We start from the raw sequence: 21,194 nt of genomic DNA, 5'->3' as shown, positions 1-21,194 counted from the left end.
GCTTAGTTGAGGGCCAGGAGAAGCTTTGAGGAAGTGGGCCTGAGGGGAACTAATAGGTTTGTTTCTCAGAAGACGTTTGTGGGAGATTTAGAGATTTTAAAGAGCAAGTTTGACTCTTCGTCATCTTGCTCTTACTCTGCTAATGGCGTGATGCCTCCTTCAAGGAGATGCTGGAACTTGGCAGAAGGTCACAGGGGCTTGGGGTCTAGTGTGGAAGGCAACATAGTCACAGAGCAATTGCAAACCACATGAAAAAGGCAAAGATAGGCATGTGTACTGGGTTGGGAGTAGTGCTGATAGGGAGCACCTGAAGGGAGGTCAGGTTGTTAGTTTCCTTAGGGCCGTCATAACCATCTGCCACAAACTGGGGGCTTAAAACAACAGAATCCATTGTCTCCCGATCCTGGAGTCCAGATATCTGAAATAGGGATGGCAGCAAGATTATGCTCTCTTTGAAAACTCTAGGGGAGAATCCTTCCTCACCTCTTGTAGTTTCTAGTATCTCCAGTTGTTTCATGGCTTGTGGCTGCATCACTCCCATCTCTGCCTCAGTCTTCATATGACCCTTTCCTCCTACTCCCTGTGTCTACCCTCTGTGTCTCCTGTAAGGGCACTTGTCCCTGGATTTAGGGCCCACCCAGATAATCCAGGATGCTGTCATCTCGAGATTTTTAACTTACTTACACCTGCAAGCCCCTTTTTCAAGGGTCAGGTCACATTCATAGGTTCTGGGGGTTATGATGTGATCATATCTGTTGAGGGGGCTACCATTCAACCTATTATATCAGGGAAGCCTCCCTGGTTGCCATAAAACAGTAGAGTTAAAAATATTGAAGGAATTAGGTAGGTGAAAGCGCAGAGAAATTGTTCCAGAAAGATGCCATGGGGAGGTGGGGGTCAGGTTGTGCAAAGGTCCTGTTGGAAGAGACTCCACAGTCATGGTGTACTCTCGAGTGGAGTGAGTGAGTGTATATGTGTGTGTGTGTGTAGTACAGTGTAGCATGAGGAGAATGGGGCAGTTTGGGGCTAGAGAAGTAGGCAAGGCTCAAATTCCAGAGCATCTGGGAAGACATGAATGACAAGGAGAGAATAAAGAAATTACTAAAGCATTTTAAACAGGGAGGTGATGTGAACTGACTGGCATTTTAGAAAGATCACTCTGGGTACTCTATGGAGGGTGGGATGCAGCCAGGCTGGTGGTAGAGAAACTAGTTAATGAACTTCTGCTCAGTAAATGTGCATCGACTTGAGTCTGTTCTCTCCTTATTTTTATTTTTCTACATTGCTTGTGGTTTTGGCTGGGCTCTTGGAAGCAATTTAATGCTACTAAGCTGCTCTGTTTACTTGTAATGCTCGTCACTAATAGGAAACAAGATGCTGGCCTCACAGGGGAAACTGGCCCTGCTCAGCTGACCAAGTCCCCTGCATTGATGATAAAAGATTGTAGATGGATCGAGCAGGTTGATGGTGTCAGTTCCAATTTGTTAAGCCACTGAATCATGTTGTCAACAATTAGCATCTGTAGAATATGAACACACATGCATCACCCTTTTACTAAAAGACTGAGAAACTCTGGCAGTTGCTCTTGCATATGACACAGACCTTATCATTGCTTTGTCATTGTTGCCGAAATTAAAGTTTGAGCAATTTAAAAATATTCATTGAGCCCCTTCTATGTGTCAGGCACTGTGCAAGATGCCCAGGCTTTTAGCAGGGGACCGATACATATCACCCACAAATCCCATTGCAGAAAGAGGGAGGGCTTCATAAGCCCTCTGTGTATCAGCTCCATGCTATGGTGCCTGACTCTTTGACGTGAGGCAGTCTTATTCAGTGGTGGGAATGCAGTTAAGTACAGAGCTCCCTTCCGACTGATTCTGTAGGTGTCCTTGCTGTTGTTCTACCTTCTCATCTCCCTCTTACTGTTCACTCCATTCGAGGGGGTTAGCCCCTTCCTCCAACCCAAGGGGTCTCTTACAGAGTAGAAGTGCCTTTCTCAAGGTCTGCTTGTTTATTTGTTCATTCGACAAAAACATATCAGTTGCTGGCTGCTTACAATGTTCTATGCCAGCTGGAGGTGGGGGTGTCATTATACAGGTTCGATATTGGTTCTGCCTTTAAGATGCTTATGTGGTCTATGGAGGGGTGGTGATAAGGCAGGGGCGACACTGCAGTGGCAAGAGGCATTGCTCTTGCTTGGAAGGTGGTGAAGTGGCTGTAGCAGTGTTGGGAAAAGCAAGGCTGGAGGAGAAAATGTTGAAGCTGAGCTTTGAAGGGTTTGACTAGGTGGGGAAAAGTGGCATTCACTCCAGTCTGATTCCTGTTCTAGAGTCAGACTTCTGGGTTCAGACCCCAGCCCCAAACTGTGCTCAGCATGAGACCTTGAGCAAAGGCCCTCTCTCACCTGGCGAAGTCCCAGTCTCATCTACGCTGTGGAGATTCAGCCATCTGCATGTAATGCTCTGGGCACAGTGCCCAGCACAGAGTAAGCACTCAATCAAAACCAGCTGCTGTTGCCATTAGCCAGTCCTTGTGAGAGTAGGGCCTTTCCTGACATTGTTTGCTTTGAAAAGCACCTGTGATCATATATTTGAGAGAGTAGCATTGAAACATATATATTACCATATGTAAAACAGTCAGTGGGAACTTGCTGAATGACGCAGGGAGCTCAAACACGGTGCTCTGTGACAACCTAGAGGGGCGGGATGGGGTGGGAGGTGGAAGGGAGGTCCAAGAGGGAGTGGACATACTTATACCTATGGCTGATTCATGTTGCTATATGGCAGAAGCCAACACAACATTATAAAGTGGTTATCTTCCAGTTAAAAATAAATAAATTAAAAAAAAGACACAGGAGTGGAGGGCTTGGTTGATCATTTCACTAAGTTGTAGACTTGCTTTGTTGCAAGAAGGGGCAAAAGGTGAGCCAGTCTCCTGTTCAAAGCCCTGTTAAAGTTTTTCTATTCTTTCCTGGCGCTGGGGCTGGGTTTTCTACCTGTTATTATGATAACATGGCCTGGAATATCTCTAGCCAAGCTGTCTAGAACCCTTGGGAACTGTCAAAACTGGGATTGGAACATAAATATGAAATGACAGGCAGCTTCATGTGCCATTATTAAACTTCACAGCTAGAATATTTAAAAGCAAATTATCATGTAAAAATATTCTTATGTTAAACTGGAAATGAAAATGACTTATTTATTTGCTTAGATCAAATTGTTGGAAGCCAGTTAGGATGTATTTTTCTCCCTGCCAAAGCTTTGATGTGTTCCTTTAACCAAACAGTTTAGATATGAATATTAGTTAAGATGCATCAGCCACAGTGGGGTTGTCAGCCTCCTAAGGATTATATCCTTTCAAATGGGTGAATGAATAGAGAAATAAAATAGGAGTTGGAGGCTTTAATGTTTCTGGTATTCAACCAAGAGAATAGGTCAGCTGGAGGTGGCTGAGAAATGGACTTATTATGGGAACAGAGGCACTCCTCTTTTTGTGTCCTGGTCTTTAGGAGCACATGTGGGTGTTGCCGGGGCCCGGGACTCACCTTGATGGCCACCAGATGTCACCACTGAGTCACAGACGCACAGCCTGAGGGGCTGAGAATCCTTCCAGGGGAGGACTTTTAGAACAACTTTACCTGGCCAAACGGCTCACTCCTTACTTTAAATATCTGTTAACCTCTGGAGCCCAGGGCAAGCTTAATTGAAATCAGGAGAGCACTTTAGAGCATGGAAGAAAATTAGAGCAGTGGGGGAAAAAAATGCAGTATTTGCTCTTTCCGTATTCTGTTGATTCTCCTTGTTGTTCAATCACTTCTGCATGCCTGGTCTCCCCACAATTCCCAGCCCAGAACTAGGCAATAAGTGCACTGAACTAGTTAGACCTGCAAGGTAAGTGAATGTCAGAGTAGGAAGGGGTCCTTGAGGTCATCTAGCACATTGCTTCAGCTCACATGTGGGCCACCAAGAAGAGAATGAATTGCCCAAGAGATTCTAGGCTGGGAATCTTTCCTAGGGCTACTATGGGTAAGTATGAGATGGTGGTTCTCAAAGTGTGGTTCCTGGACCAGCGTCATTACTTCCACCTGGGAATTTGTTAGAAAAGCTAATTCTTGGGTTCCACTGCAGCCCTATTGAATCAGAAAGGCTGGTTTGGGACTCAGCAATGTGTTTTTTAACTACTCCTCCAGATTTGATCTGACTGAAGTGTAAGATCTACTGTTAACCAGAGTAGGAGGGCATTAGTTCCTACCTCCATGTGCTATAAGCATCTCTTCAGCCTCTGGCCTCTGATGAGTGCAGCCAATTTTCAGCTTCTTGCTGGAGCTTGACTTCATTCACACATTCCCTGGGAAGAGTGTCTCCCAAGTAGGCATATCTGTGCTGGGTTGGATAAAAAGACACTTGTGCTCTATACTCCACTTCTCCATGCTCTGACTCCCATCCACTGGGTGCAGCTCACTTAGTGTGCTTCCTAATGGCTCTATTGCAGCCAAAGACAGCTTGAGGCTCAGTCTCCTTTTTTCCCTCCTCTACTCCCATATCCTCATTAAATTTATTTCCCTATGCCTCTCACTATTCTTTCTCCATTACAGGGGAGAGAACTTAGTGTTATTGAACACCCTTAAGTGCCCAATCCTTCTACATATTCTTGAAGTTCTCATGACAAACTCTGGAGAAGAGAGTTTGACCAGCATCACATTTTTTTATGGGCAAGTAATGTCCAAGATCACTAGTGAGGGAGTGTATACACAGGGAAGGTTTCAAGGGCCTTGCTTCAAGTAAATGAAGCTTTATTTCCCTTCCAGACTCTCTTTGCATTTTAAATGGGGCTTTACGCCCCAAGAGGGAGCCAAGTAAAAATTCTAGATTCCCTTGCTTGGATCTGAGGACAGAGATTTCTAGAGGGTAGGAGATGAAAGAAGGGATTCCCTATGATTCCCCACAAGGTGTCCTCCCACACAAGAGAGCCCATGTTCTGTGCCTGCAAAATGGTTAGATCCTGGTTGGATCTGGAAAGAAATATTCTTTAGCTTAAGCCTTCACTTCATGGTGCCATTTTCTAGGTGTGTTTAGGCCTGCTGACTCTTCTCTTCCATGTGTCCTTCCATGGCTTAACCTCAGGTTAGATTAATCTCAGATTTGCTCTGCCAGATAAAGTTAGATTGGCTTTGCCATTTCTAGCATTTGTCTCTCTTTCCCCTGTTTGTATGTAGGGAAAAATATGTATTTGTCTGATTTTGCTACTGTAGTTCTTGGGAAAAGTCTGATCCAAACAATGATTTGATGTGCACAAGGAAAATACTGCTTAACCCTGTTCTTGTCTTTTCAAGGTCTACTTTTTATTTTCTCACAGTAAGTGATACAGGGGAATTACAATGAACTCAGGAAGATAAAGGAAAGCAGACACAAATGACTTCCAGCATCTTTCATCATTAGCTTTTCCTCCCTAGCAGACACATCTTTAAAGTTTTAGAACATTTATGTTATTTCATTTTTAGGCTTTCCTCCTTCTTTCTGGGGTATTTCTTTGTAATATAAGATTTAATTTAACTTTTACATTTTTGAGTGAGAATTTATTTCCCTTTATGTTTAGGCATCCACTTATCAGCTTAGTTTATTCTGCTGAGAGTACTGAGTGTTCATGAGAACAGTCTTCTCCTTGCCTTTTTCTCATTAGTTATTCTTAAAGTGTGGGTTTTGGAGTTAGGCCTGCCTGTGCTCACATCTTAGCTTTGCCTCTTACTGGACTGTATGAACTTGGATGAGTAGCTTTACCTTTCTGCATCTCATTGAAAGTGAGCCAGGTTTAGGAACACAGTTGCAGACTGCTGAGCCATCAGATTCTGGTGATGCCTCATATCTGTAGGCATTATTGTGGCTGACTTAGGAGGATGGGCTTAGATCTTCCTCAGGAAGCTGACATGTGAGGCGCTAGTTTCCCTGGGGTGTGTCAGAAGTGATGGAAACTGAGTGCAGGATCTCTGCCTCCCCCGGGGTGAGACTCTTCCTAGATGTAGGCATTTCCTTCTTTTCTTTTTTAAGCATGTGTCCCATTAAGTCCCCACCACCATCCCTTTCCACCCATGTTCTCCTAGCAGCTACTTGGACTTGGGCCACCAATGGGCAGAGAAGGCAACTGGTTAGACCTGGGACACCTCATGTTTTGTGGTCAGTTCAGTTCAGTCACTCAGTCATGTCTGACTCTTTGTGATCCCATGGACTGCAGCATGCCAGGCCTCCCTGTCCAGCACCAACTCCCAGAGTTTACTCAAACTCATGTCCATTGAGTTGGTGATGCCATCCAACCATCTCATCCTCTGTCATCCCCTTCTCCACCCACCTTCAATCTTTCCCAGCATCAGGGTCTTTTCCAATGAGTCAGTTCTTCACATCAGGTGGCCAAAATATTGGAGTTTCAGTTTCAGCATCAGTCCTTCCAATGAATATTCAGGACTAACTTCCTTTAGGATTGACTGGTTGGATCTCCTTGCAGTCCAAGGGACTCTCAAGGGTCTTCTCCATCAGCACAGTTCAAAAGCATCAATTCTTCGGTGCTCTGCTTTCTTTATAGTCCAACTCTCACATCCATGCATGACTACTGGAAAAACCATAGCTTTGACTAGATGGACCTTTGTTGACAAAGTAATGTCTCTGCTTCATAATATGCTGTCTAGGTTAGTCATAGCTTTTCTTCCAAGAAGCAAGCATTTTTTAATTTCATTGCTGCAGTCACCATCTGCGGTGAATTTGGAACCCCCTCCCCCCAATTTTCTCACTGTTTCCATTGTTTCCTCATCTATTTGCCATGAAGTGATGGGACCAGATGCCATAATCTTAGTTTTCTGAACGATGAGCTTTAAGCCAACTTTTTCACTCTCCTCTTTCACTTTAATCAAGAGACTCTTTAGTTCTTCTTCACTTTCTGTCATAAGGATGGTGTCATCTGCATATCTGAGGTTATTGATATTTCTCCCTGCAATCTTGATTGCAGCTTGTGTTTCTTCCAGCCCAGCGTTTCTCATGATGTACTCTGCATATAAGTTAAATAAGCAGGGTGACAATATATAGCCTTGACGTACTCCTTTCCCGGTTTGGAACCAGTCTGTTGCTTCATGTTCAGTTGTAGCTGTTGCTTCTTGACCTGCATACAGATTTCTCAGGAGGCAGGTAAGGTGGTCTGATATTCTCACATCTTGAAGAATTTTCCACAGTTTGTTATGATCCACACAAAGGCTTTGGCGTAGTCAATAAAGGAGAAGTAGATATTTTTTCTGAAACTCTTTTGCTCTTTTGATAATCCAATGGATGTTGGAAATTTGATCTCTGTTTCCTCTGCCTTTTCTAAAACCAGCTTGAACATCTGGAAGTTCATCGTTCACGTACTGTTGAAGCCTGACTTGGAGAATTTTGAGCATTACTTTGCTACTGTGTGAGATGAGTGCAGTTGTGCGGTAGCTGGAACATTCTTTGGCATTGCCTTTCTTCGGGATTGGAGTGAAAACTGACCTCTTCCAGTCCTGTGGTCACTGCTGAGTTTTGCAGATTTGCTGGCATATTGAGTGCAGCACTTTAACTTCATCTTTTAGGATTTGAAATAGCTCAACTGGTATTCCATCACCTCCACTAGCTTTGTTCATAGTGATGTGAACAAAATCTAATTTGAGGGATTAGATCCGATAGACAGAGTACCTGAAGAACTATGGATGGAGTTTCATGGCATTGTATAGGAGGCAGTGATCAAAGCCATCTCCAAGAAAAACAAATGTAAAAAGGCAAAATGGTTGTCTGAGTAGGCCTTACAAATAGCTGAGAAAAGAGAATTGAAAGGTGAAGGAGAAAAGGAAAGATATACCCACTTGAATGCAGAGTTCCGAAGAATAGCAAGGAGAGATGAGAAAGCCTTCCTCAGTGATCAGTGCAATGAAATAGAGGAAAACAATAGAATGGGAAAGACTAGAGATCTCTTCAAGAGAATTAGAGATACCAAGGGAACATTTCATGCAAAGATAGGCAAAATAAAGGATAGAAATGGTATGGACCTAACAGAAGCAGAAGATATTAAGAAGAGGTGGCAAGGATACACAGAAGAACTGTACAAAAAAGATCTTCATGACCCAGGTAACCATTGTGGTGTGATCACTCACCTAGAGCCAGACATCCTGGAGTAGGAAGTCTAGTGGGCCTTCGGAAGCATCACTATGAACAAAGCTAGTGGAGGTGATGTTTTGTGTGGTGCTCAGTAAAAGTTGCTTGCTCTTTTGATTGCCTTCAAATGGAAATCAGACAAAATCAACCTAAAAACATGTGAAGAATATCATGTATTCCAGTATCCTTTCAGCTAGAAAATACTGTCATCTAAAAACACCGTGATGGGTCTTGCTATTTTTTTCACCAGCCTGTGCATTTGAATGGAGGTAGGTACCGATTTGCCTCACTATTTTCTGGTCTGAATATAGTAGTAGGTGCTTAATAAATATCAACTGAATGACTGATTAATTGTAAGACTTGGATTCTGGACTCAGCTTATGTTATGATGTTGAGCAAGTCACTCAATTCTCTGAGTTTCCTTTGTTAGTTCAGTTCAGTTCAGTCTCTCAGTCATGTCCAACTCTTTGCAACCCCATGGACTGCAGCACACCAGGCTTCCCTGTCCATCACCAACACCCGGAGCTTGCTCAAACTCATGTCCATCAAGTTGGTGATGCCATCCAACTATCTGTCATCCCCTTCCCCTCCCACCTTCAGTCTTTTTCAGGGTCTTTTCCAATGAGTCAGCCCTTCACATCAGGTGGCCAAAGTATTGGAGCTTCATCTTCAGCATCAGTCCTTGCAATGAATATTCAGGATTGATTTCCTTTAGGATGGACTGGTTGGATCTCCTTGCAGTCCAAGGGACTCTCAAGAGTCTTCTCCAACACCACAGTTCAAAAGCATCAATTCTTCGGCGCTCAGCTTTCTTTATAGTCCAACTCTCACATCCGTACACAACTACTGGAAAAACCATAGCTTTGACTAGATGGACCTTTGTTGGCAAAGTAATGTCTCTACTTTTTAATATGCTTTCTAGGTTGGTCATAGCCTTTCTTCCAAAGAGCAAGCATCTTTTAATTTCATGGCTGCACTCACCATCTGCAGTGATTTTGGTGCCCCCAAAGATAAACTCTTTCACTGTTTCCATTGTTTCCTTTGCAGAAGGTTCATAGTCATCCCTGAGTTTTAGGTCAGACTTTTCAGGAACAGCCGCCTGATGTATGGGTTTGGGTTCCAGTGATGTATTAAGGAAGTACTCCTACATTGGGAGGGAAGAGGGGAGCAGTGGAGGAAGTTGAGGAAGAGGAGCCAGAGTGTGATCACAGCAAAGTCCTGCAGAAGGAGGGAAGCGCCAGCCTGATCTTGCGGGAATTCTGGGGAATGAGCTAAGCCCCCTGGTGGTCCCCATCTGTGGCAGCGGGGCTGGGCTTTTCATACTCCTGTACCCCAGTCACTGGATAAGGACTGAGTGGGGAGGAAAGGGGGAGTATAAATTTCCAGACACTTCCAGCTCTTCACCCAGTTGGGCAAAGTGTTCTCCAGTGGCCTGAGGGAAGTGCTCCGAAACAGAGCTACAAAATGTGTGTGTAAAAGTAAAAGGGTGGGTATATATATATATATGTGTGTGTGTGTGTGTGTGTGTGTAACTGATTCACTTTGCTGTACAGCAGAAACTAACACAACATTGTAAATCAACTCTACTCCAATAAAAATTACTTTAAAAAGAGAGTAGAAGGATGGGGCTACATCTTACCTCATCTACACTTCTAATATATTGGTATCAGATGAGAAAATATGTGAAAATGCTCGAAAACCGTAATGTTCCTTTTCCCAAGCAAATGGTGGCTTTTATATTCAATAAATAGTTTTTAAAAAAGTCTCGTGCATCTAGAAATCCAGAAAAAGAAGATTCATTTTAATTGCACATTCTGGTTCATAAAGAGTCACCTTTAGATAAGATTTCATGTCCTTTGCAAACTGGTAATCCAATACCAGTTTTCAAAAAATTGTAATTTAAATTAATGCTACAACTATAGGCAAGGCAAGTTAATCTCTGTTTGATGCTTCAGAAGGCATTTCCCAACCTTGTAAGGCCTCAGGGTTGTGATTATCGTTGGATAGTAGACATGCACAACTGCAGTTAACAGCCTGGGCTAGGGGCGTAGGGAAAATGGCTTATCCTCTTTGTTTTGTTATGGCCGAGGTGCTGGCTCTTGCTGTATTTACAACTGGCTAAATACTGGAGCACTGACAATTTTGGGAGCCCAGAGCTCCCAAAGCGTTTTGATTTTCCTTTAATTATGTGGCTGAGTTGGGCCAAGATGGGGACTCTTACCTGACTTAATTAGATGATCTCAACTGTAAAGACATAGATTCTGTGACTTGGGTAAATAGAATTTTGCTTAGCAGTTTCTGTGTCCCCAAAAAAGCCTCAGGGTAGCTGTGCTCTGACACACACATTGCCTCTTACATCACACAGTGGTTATATTTTAATTGTCATTATAGTTGTTATTTTACATCATGTAGAGGACATTTCCCCTGGATGAGGGTGGCCAAGGTGAGGTTTTCCTTAGTGGACTCATCTGTGAACATATCCATTGTCAACTTTTGCCATAGTTGTTCAAAAACTGACCAAAAATGACCACCCACCTCCTGTAATCACCTGTTTTGAAATCACATAATTAATGAATTTTTGAGATTCTACTGCATCTCCTGTATTGCAATATATATATGGATGCAAGGAAAACATAAGCCCCTCAAATCTGGGAAAAATATGAAGAGGAAAAGAGATGAAATCTTATCCAGAAGCCTTTAGGAATGGCAAGCAGAAAAGGAAAAAGAAGAGGAAAGACTCTGTTGTGGGCCCATTTATGTTTCATGAAGACCAGGGACATTCCTGCAGAATATTCTAAGATTTCTTGAGCTTGTGTAATTACTCTGTGTTTATTGTTTTCGTTTTTTCCCTATCCTTTCCTTGTCATTGAGTGGCTGGCAGTAAAACCAATGCATTCACTGAATTATACATGAGACATCTGTTATATACTTTCTGTTGATCAGGTACTGTGCTGGACTCTGAGGCTGTGATGATACCTCAGACCCAGTCCCATCTTCGAGGACCCAAGGACTAAGAGTTGAGATGGATATTCAGCACCCAATGACAATAAGCCTTGCTCATCAGAGAGAAAAGCCAAGAGCCATGAGGGCACAGAGAAGAGGAGCAGAATGGAGGATACTGAGGGATGATTCTCTTAAACAGCATCCCTAGTGAGCACAGACCCCAGCCTGGTGAAGCAGGGAACAACTCGGGAGGATTCAGTTCAGTTCAGTCGCTCAGTCGTGTCCAACTCTTTGCGACCCCATGAATCGCAGCATGCCAGGCCTCCCTGTCCATCACTAACTCCTGGAGTTTACCCAAACCCATGTCCATCGAGTTAGTGATGCCATCCAACCATCTCATCCTCTGTCGTCCCCTTCTCCTCCTGCCCCCAATCCTTCCCAGCATTAGGGTCTTTTCCAATGAGTCAACTCTTCGCATGAGCTGGCCAAAGTATTGCAGTTTCAGCTTCAACATCAGTCCTTCCAATGAACACCCAGGACTGATCTCCTTTAGGATGGACTGGTTGGATCTCCTTGCAGTCCAAGGGACTCTCGAGAGTCTTCTCCAACACCACAGTTCAAAAGCATCAATTCTTCGGCACTCAGCTTTCTTCATCGTCCAACTTTCACATACATACATGACCACTGGAAAAACCATAGCCTTGACTAGACGGACCTTTGTTGGCAAAGTAATGTCTCTGCTTTTAAATATGCTATCTAGGTTGGTCATAACCTTCCTTCCAAGGAGTAAGCGTCTTTTAATTTCATGGCTGCAATCACCATCTGCAGTATTTTGGAGCCCAAAAAAATAAAGTCTGACACTGTTTCCACTGTTTCCACTGTTTCCCCATCTATTTCCCATGAAGTGATGGGACCAGAAGCCATGATCTTAGTTTTCTGAACGTTGAGCTTTAAGCCAACTTTTTCACTCTCCTCTTTCACTTTCATCAAGAGGCTCTTTAGTTCTTCACTTTCTGCCATAAGGGTGGTGTTATCTGCATATCTGAGGTTATTGATATTTCTCCCAGCAATCTTGAATCCAGCTTGTGCTTCTTCCAGCCCAGCATTTCTCACAATGTACTCTGCATAGAAGTTAAATAAGCAGGGTGACAATAATATACAGCCTTGACGTACTCCTTTTCCTATTTGGAACCCGTCTGTTGTTCCGTGTCCAGTTCTAACTGTTGCTTCCTGACCTGCATACAGGTTTCTCAAGAGACAGATCAGATGGTCTGGTATTCCCATCTCTTTCAGAATTTTCCACAGTTTATTGTGATCCACACAGTCAAAGGCTTTGGCGTAGTCAATAAAGCAGAAATAGATGTATTTCTGGAACTCGCTTGCTTTTTCGATGATCCAGTGGATGTTGTCAATTTGATCTCTGGTTCCTCTGCCTTTTCTAAAACAGTAGAGCCAACTGACTCTTAAAAGCACCAGGAAATTTCCCATGGAGAGAAACCCAGTTCTGGCTGTTCCCTGGAAGAGAGCCAGAGCATTTCCTTGTAGAAACCGCTGGTGGGATCTTGTGCCTTTCTGGGAAAAGATTGAATATGGACAATGATAAATGTCCATAAATGATAAAGACAAATGAATAATGATAATGATAATAACTAAACCACATATAAAAATAGAACCCTACGTATAATCTCTGCAGCAGTTGGCCCCAAATGGCCAGGATTTGACCAATGATTGCTGGCTTCCGTACTTTTTTTTTTTCCTTAATTTTATCCTGTTTCCAACTTAGGACCAAATGGAGAAAGTTACATCTGCTTCCCTAATCCATTGAGTAGGCTGTCCTGCTTCATTAGCCCACCTACAGCTTCCCCAGGCCAACTGCTTCCCATCAGAACAAGTGATGATGGTTGACTCCCCTGCTATAGGAAGCCCTGCATGGTTTTTGTTTATTTCCACAGTTTTTGGTAAAGGGTACATCAAACCATGAACACCAGTGCTTATACCCACTAGCCACTCAGTTAAGTGTTCTTTCTTGATGGAGCACTCCCTACACTGCCGACAACATGCCTGGAGAGCACCCTCTTCTCTTCTAAGGGACCAACCACCTTGGCTGAAGGTGGAGTGAAACTGTATAAAATCTGCTACCCTCATACTGGGGAAAAATGTCTGCAGCACTGAGGGGCCAGAGAGTTTGATTCAATGGCAGGTGAGCTGCAGTGTCAGGTGCAGGCCCACGCTCCAGTCTGAAGCACAACTCAAAGATACCTTCAGAAGCTGGGCTGAGAAGACCAAAGAGGGGTGAAGGATGCCTTTCAAAGGTAGAAATCTTGTTTCAAGTCAACAGTGTTCACTTCCAAGAGTGTTTCATGATAACAAAGTTCTTGATAAGCTGTGTGCAAATCACACTTCTTTAAATGGGTCCTACTTCCCCTATGATTTACACTTTCATTTAAGTGCTGATTTATCATCATTTCTTCCCCTGGCAACCATTCTTACGACTTGCCTCTTAGTTCTAACCTCCCTGGCAGATAATTAATGACTTCTTAATACAGCTTATGGGCATCAGAGGGAACACACTATTTAAAGATACCTTTCAAGGAATTTTTTTAGTGAGGGGGAGGTAAAGTGAAGAATTCTTTGTCAATCAATAACAAAAAAAAAATCACATGCAAAAAAAAAAATCGAATGTGTTTGGCAAACATTGCCCTTTTGAACTTGTGGACTGTTCAAAGGCAGGCCAAGAAGTTTGCTTGAATTAAACGTCCAGTCTAGAGATTCAGCTACCCAGTAGTCCCTGAAAATATTTGGTGTGGGGAAATAGGTTTTATTAAAATTTTTTATTAATTAATCAATATTCTTTTGCTCACTTATTCAACAAATACTTATTGAACCCTTATAATACGAGGCGGCTGCTACTGTCTGCGCAGAAGTGAGGCGGCTGCGACGGTCTGCGCAGAAGCAAGGCGGCTGTGACGGTCCGTGCAGAAGCGTGGCCGAGAGGAGCTAGCCCGGGCTGGAGGCCGGGGGTGGTGGCCGAGAGGAGTTACCCCAGGTCCAAGGAGCAGCGGCTGCGTGGGCACAAGAGGGCTGAGAGGAGTTACTTCACATACAAGGCCAGGAGGGGCCGTCATGAGTAGATAACCCTTGTCCAAGGTAAGGAGCAACGGCTGCAGTTGCTGGAGCAGCCGTGAAAGGATACCCCACGTCCAAGGTAAGAGAAACCCAAGTAAGACAGTAGGTGTTGCGAGAGGGCATCAGAGAGCAGACACACTGAAACTATAACTACAGAAAACTAGCTAATCTGATCACACGGACCACAGCCTTGTCTATCTCAATGAAACTAAGCCAAGCCATGTGGGGCCACCCAAGATGGATGGGTCATGGTGGAGAGGTCCGACAGAATGTGATCCACTGGAGAAGGGCATGGCAAACCACTTCAGTATTCTTGCCTTGAGAACCCCATGAACAGTATGAAAAGGCGAAAAGATAAGACACTGAAAGATGAACTCCCCAGGTCGGTAGGTGCCCAGTATGCTACTGGAGATCAGTGGAGAAATAACTCCAGAAAGAATGATGGGATGGAGCCAAAGCAAAAACTATACCCAGCTGTGGATGTGACTGGTGATAGAAGCAAAGTCCGATGCTGTAAAGAGCAATATTGCATAGGAACCTGGAATGTTAGGTCCATGAATCAAGGCAAATTGGAAGTGGTCGAATAGGAGATGGCAAGAGTGAACGTCGACATTCTAGGAATCAGCGAACTAAGATGGACTGGAAAGGGTGAATTTAACTCAGATGACCATTATATCTACTCCTGTGGGAAGGAATCCCTTAGAAGAAATGGAGTAGCCATCATGGTCAACAAAAGAGTCCGAAATGCAGTACTTGGATGCAATCTCAAAAACGACAGAATGATCTCTGTTCATTTCCAAGGCAACCCATTCAATATCACGGTAATCCAAGTCTATGCCCCAACCAGTAACGCTGAAGAAGCTGAACTTGAATGGTTCTATGAAGACCTACAAGACCTTTTAGAATTAACACCCCAAAAAGATGTCCTTTTCATTATAGGGGACTGGAATGCAAAAGTAGGAAGTCAGGAAACACCTGGCATAACAGGCAAATTTGGCCTTGGAGTACAGAATGAAGCAGGACAAAGGCTAATAGAGTTTTGCCAAGAGAACGCACTGGTCATAGCAAACACCCTCTTCCAACAACACAAGAGAAGACTGTACACATGGACATCACCAGATGGTCAACATCGAAATCAGATTGATTATATTCTTTGCAGCCAAAGATGGAGAAGCTCTATACAGTCAGCAAAAACAAGACCGGGAGCAGACTGTGGCTCAGATCATGAACTCCTTATTGCCAAATTCAGACTTAAATTGAAGAAAGTAGGGGAAACCACTAGACCATTCAGGTATGGCCTAAATGAAATCCCTTATGATTATACAGTGGAAGTGAGAAATAGATTTAAGGGACTAGATCTGATAGACAAAGTACCTGATGAACTATGGACAGAGGTTCATGACATTGTACAGGAGACAGGGATCAAGACCATCTCCATGGAAAAGAAATGCAAAAAAGCAAAATGGCTGTCTGAGGAGGCCTTACAAATATCTATGAAAGAAGAGACGTGAAAAGCAAAGGAGAAAAGGAAAGATATTCCCATCTGAATGCAGAGTTCCAAAGAATAGCAAGGAGAGATGAGAAAGCTTTCCTCAGTGATCAATGCAAAGAAATAGAGGAAAACAACAGAATGGGAAAGACTAGAGATCTCTTCAAAAAAATTAGAGATACCAAGGGAACATTTCATGCAAATATAGGCTCAATAAAGGACAGAAATGGTATGGACCTAACAGAAGCAGAAGATATTAAGAAGAGGGGGCAAGAATACACAGAAGAACTGTACAGAAAAGATCTTCACGACCCAGATAATCACGATGGTGTGATCACTCACCTAGAGCCAGACATCCTGGAATGTGAAGTCAAGTGGGCCTTCGGAAGCATCACTATGAACAAAGCTAGTGGAGGTGATGAAATTCCAGTTGAGCTATTTCAAATCCTCAAAGATGATGCTGTGAAAGTGCTGCACTCAATATGCCAGCAAATCTGGAAAACTCAGCAGTGGCCACAGGACTGGAAAAGGTCAGTTTTCACTCCAATCCTGAAGAAAGGCAATGCCAAACAATGTTCCAGCTACCACACAATTGCACTCATCTCACACGCTAGTAAAGTAGTGCTCAAAATTCTCCAAGCTAGGCTTCAGCAATACGTGAACCGTGAACTTCCAGATGTTCAAGCTGGTTTTAGAAAAGGCAGAGGAACCAGAGATCAAATTGCCAACACCCGCTGGATCATCGAAAAAGCAAGAGAGTTCCAGAAAAACATCTATTTCTGCTTTATTGTCTACACCAAAGCCTTTGACTGTGTGGATCACAATAAACTGTGGAAAATTCTGAAAGGGAGGGTAATACCAGACCATCTGATCTGTCTCTTGAGAAACCTGTATGCAGGTCAGGAAGCAACAGTTAGAACTGGACACGGAACAACAGGCTGGTTCCAAATAGGAAAAGGAGTACGTCAGGGCTGTATATTATTGTCACCCTGCTTATTTAACTTATAGCAGAGTACATCATGAGAAACGCTGGGCTGGAAGAAGCAGAAGCTAGAATCAAGATTGCCAGGAGAAATATCAATAACCTGAGATATGCAGATGACACCACCCTTATGGCAGAAACTGAAGAAGAACTAAAGAGCCTCTTGATGAAAGTGAAAAAGGAGAGTGAGAAAGTTGGCTTAAAGCTCATTGTTCAGAAAACTAAGATCATGGCATCTGATCCCATCACTTCTTGGGAAATAGATGGGGAAGCAGTGTCAGACTTTATTTTTTTGGGCTTCAAAATCACTGCTGATGGTGATTGCAGCCATCAAATTAAAAGACGCTTACTCCTTGGAAGGAAGGTTATGACCAACCTAGATAGCATATTAAAAACAGAGACATTACTTTACCAACAAAGGTCCGTCTAGTCAAGGCTACGGTTTTTCCAGTGGTCATGTATGGATGTGAGAGTTGGATGGTGAAGAAAGCTGAGCGCCACAGAATTGATGCTTTTGAACTGTGGTGTTGGAGAATACTCTCGAGAGTCCCTTGGACTGCAAGGAGATCCAACCAGTCCATCCTAAAGGAGATCAGTCCTGGGTGTTCATTGGAAGGACTGATGTTGAAGCTGAAACTGCAATACTTTGGCCAGCTCATGCGAAGAGTTGACTCATTGGAAAAGACCCTAATGCTGGGAAGGATTGGGGGCAGGAGGAGAAGGGGATGACAGAGGATGAGATGGTTGGATGGCATCACTAACTCGATGGACATTGGTTTGGGTAAACTCCAGGAGTTGGTGATGGACAGGGAGGCCTAGAGTGCTGCGATTCATGGGGTCGCAAAGATTCGGACACGACTGAGCAACTGAACTGAACTGAATGTGCTAGGCCCCATGCTAGCTCTGGGATTTTCATAATGAGGAAGACACATATGGCCATTGTGCTTGTCGTGCTGCTTGTAGCCTGTTATGGGAGACAGATACAGCACATAATTTTGTAGGTGATTAATTCACTACAGTTTTGACAAATGCTACCAAGGGACTGGGCTTCTGTGGTGGCTCAGATGGTAAAGACTCCACCTGCCAATGTAGGAGACCTGGGTTCAATTCCTGGTTCAGGACAATCCCTTGGAGAAAGGCATGGTCACCCACTCCAGTATTCTTGCCTGGAGAATTCCTGCCAGGCCACAGTTGATAGGGTTACAAAGAGTCAGACACCACTGAGTGACTAACACTTTCACTTTCATACTTTCACCAAGGGGCCAAGGAGGGACTAATGAGACCTGAACTGATCTGGGGGATAGAAAGTGGCCTAATAATCAAGCTGAATTTCAAGGATGAGTTAGGATTAAAACTCAATATTCAAAAAACGAAGATCATGGCATCCGGTCCCATCACTTCATGGCAAATAGATGGAGAAAAAGCGGAAACAGTGACAGATTTCATTATCTTAGCTTCCAAAATTACTGTGGAAGATGACTGCAGCCATGAAATTAAATGACGCTCTTGGAAGAAAAGCTATGACAAACCTAAACAGCGTATTATAAAGCAGAGACATTACTTTGCTGAGAAAGGTCCATATAGTCAAAGCGATGGTTTTTCCAGTAGTCATGTATGGATGTGAGAGTTGGACCATAAAGAAGGCTGAACACAGAAAAAATCAATGCTTTTGAACTGTGGTGTTGGAGAAGACTCTTGAGAGTCCCTTGGACAGCAAGAAGATCAAACCAGTCAATCCTAAAGGAAATCAACCTTGAATATTCATTGAAAAGACTGATGCTGAAGATGAAGCTCCAATACTTTGGCCACCTGATGTGAAGAGCCAACTCATTGGGAAAGATCCTGATGCTGGGAAAGACTGAGGGCAGGAGAAGAAGGGGACGACAGAGGATGAGATGGTTGATTGGCATCACTGACTCAATGGACATGAGTTTGAGCACGCTCCGGGAGGTAGTGAAGGACAGGGAAGCCTGGAGTGCTGCAGTCCATGGGTTGCAAAGAGTTGGACATGACTTAGTGACAGAACAACAACAACAAAGGTTACCCCAGGCCCTGAGGAGTGAGCCCCAACCCCTTTTGAGGTGCTGGGAGCAGGACTCTGGGAAGAGCAGAGGGAAGAATGCAGAGAATGGGAGAAGAGAAGCCTGTGAGATAAATTTGCGTACCATGATGACAGTTCTTGTGGATTAAGTGTTTTGTGAGTTGTATCCTTAGAGCAATGAATACATTATTAACCATTCCAGGCAAGGAAGTGACATGCTTGGATATATCTTTTAGAGAGAGAAACTTGTTTGCATTGTGGGGAATGAATTAGAGGTGTTAAGGAAGGGATCAAGAAGACCTATGAGAAACCCATAGCCTTTGTCTAGGATAAGAGATGATGTTCAGTGTGGTTTTAGCAAGCACAGCCTGTAGGAGCACTGGGTAATAAGCATTAGGATTTGATTGAGTTCATTTCACAGAAGAGAAAAGAGAGATCAATGGTCTAAGAACAGTGAGAGGACTGGCTCCTCCCAGGAACAGAGGTCCACTCCTGAGGACAGCAATTTCAATGGTCAAGGAGGGTCCCCAGAGCTGTGTAGGTAAGGTTTGTGGAACTAGGAAGTTCAGTGACTTGGAGTTTTCTCATGAAGCTTGAGTTAAGCTCTTCAGCTGTGGCTGCAGTTTTTTAAAACAGAAAAAAGTAAAGAGTTACCAAAAGATGCCTGCTGGCCACACCTTAGGCTAGTTGAGTCATAATTTTTGTGGGAGGGGATGGAGGGAGTTAATATATTTTCAAAAGTTCCCCTGGTTTCTGTAATGCACAGTTTCTTGGGGCTCTGTAAACTTGGAGGGATGGAGGTTGTCTTGGATGCTGGATACTGGGGGATTCAGAGGAGGCAGATGCAGTATTTGGGGGCGCAGGGATGGGGAAGGAAGCTTACATAAGGCCAGATTGGGATCTGATAATTTTGTGGAAGGCCAGAACTGACACTTCTCTGTGCCAGACACACAGCTGCAGAGCCATCACTAGAGCTGCTACTTGGAGAAGAGGACTGTGACCATGCCTTGGCGTGGATGCCCAGCAGGCTTCCTCTGTGCCAGGGACTTTATTTAGGGAAGGCCTCTGCTGTCAGCTCCTCTCATCAATTTCTTCTAGCCTGTGATTCTGTTGCCTAATGGGATCCATTAGACAATACGGAATCAGTTGGGGAGTCTGGAGTCCACAGGATTCCTGGGACTGAAATGTTGCAGCTCCCAATGCTGCTGGGTTTCTTGGCAGCTTCACACTGGGGAGGGCATCATTAGCATCTTGAGGGTTCTTTCCATAGGCAAGTAGAGAGCTACTCAGTGGCTCAAGGAGGAAGTGAGGTGAGAAATGCCTGCTGGTCCAAGGAACGTCCTCTGAGCTCAATTGTGGGCTTGAGTCTGGGGATGATGTATGAGGCTGACAGAGGCAGGGCATGCCTGGGGGTGTGGAGGGCAGCAGAGGGGTGGAGGGCAGACTTGGACAGCATTTGGGTGAGATTCTCTTTGCTTTTGTGCTGAACTGACTGATCTTTCTGATTGCTGCCACAGTGGGAAGGGGAGTTGACAGTCCCAAGGTGGCTTGGGACTCTGCTTTGCTGCAGAGACTGATTCAGACCCAGAAGCACCTGAACAGAGGTTTACAAGTAGCCTGGAGACCGAAGAATCTCAAACTCTTCCTTCCTCCACCCCTGGTGGGTCTTTTGAACTCTGGAGTTGGGTTAGTTCAATAGACTATCCTTATTCATTATCAAATGTTCAAATATTTATTGAATACCTACTGTGTACCCAGCACTATTCTTGGTCTTAGGGTTCATCAGTGAACAAGCAGACAAGAATCTTCTTTCATGGGAAAGAGACACTAACCAATCAAGCAAACAACTATAAGTCCTGTAATAGATAGAACAGGACAATGGGACAGTGTAAATGGGACAGGGGCAGCATCGTCCTGATAAGATGGAGCTTATTGATAAGAAGGAGCTAGTCCTAGGAAGATCTTTGGGAAACACATTCCAGGTGGAGGGAGTAGACGTGGGCTTGGAGCATTTGGGAAACAGAGAGTGCACAGGCATGTCCGGGGGTGAAATGAGCTGGGGAAGTGAGAATGCAATGAGTACAGTGGAAAGGCAGTGCCAGATTATATAGGGCCTGGTGGGCCTGAGGAAAGGATCTGAATTTTACTTGAGTGTAATATGATGCCACTGGAAGGTTTTGCATAGGAAAATGACATGACCTGTTTTATGTTTCTAAAGGATCACTCTGACAACTGTATTAGTTTCCTAACATTGCTATAACAATAAAGTTTAAGCCACACATTGATTGGTAGCTTAAAGCAACAGCAACTCATTCCCTCACAGTGCTGCAGGTCAGAAGTCCAAAGTCAAAGTGTCAGCAAGGTTGGTTCCTTCTGGAGGCTACAAGGGAGAGTGTTCACTAGTTTCTGGTGGTTGCTGAAATCTTTGGCATTTCTTGTCTTGCAGCTACATTACTCCAATCTCCA

General features: G+C 44.0%; 1 long non-coding RNA gene across 5 annotated transcripts in view; it reads left to right on the top strand.

Annotated features, from left to right (window-relative positions):
* Positions 1–21,194, top strand: part of LOC145514952 (uncharacterized) — a 383,828-nt gene that overhangs the window by 83,560 nt on the left and 279,074 nt on the right. For 2 of the 5 annotated variants that reach the window (XR_014060582.1, XR_014060584.1), the window contains exons 3-4: positions 13,990–14,237; positions 20,246–20,388. The exons of the other annotated variants lie outside the window; for them this stretch is intronic. This is a non-coding gene — a long non-coding RNA (uncharacterized LOC145514952). The remainder of the gene's footprint in view (positions 1–13,989; positions 14,238–20,245; positions 20,389–21,194) is intronic. 5 annotated transcript variants of the gene reach the window in all.

This window comes from Giraffa tippelskirchi, chromosome 7 (assembly GCF_054371585.1).
Source record: "Giraffa tippelskirchi isolate mGirTip1 chromosome 7, T2T-mGirTip1v1.2.pri, whole genome shotgun sequence".
Classification (NCBI taxonomy): domain Eukaryota; kingdom Metazoa; phylum Chordata; class Mammalia; order Artiodactyla; family Giraffidae; genus Giraffa; species Giraffa tippelskirchi.
Note: the sequence above shows the minus strand (reverse complement) of the source record. Positions and strands in the feature narration are given on the sequence as shown.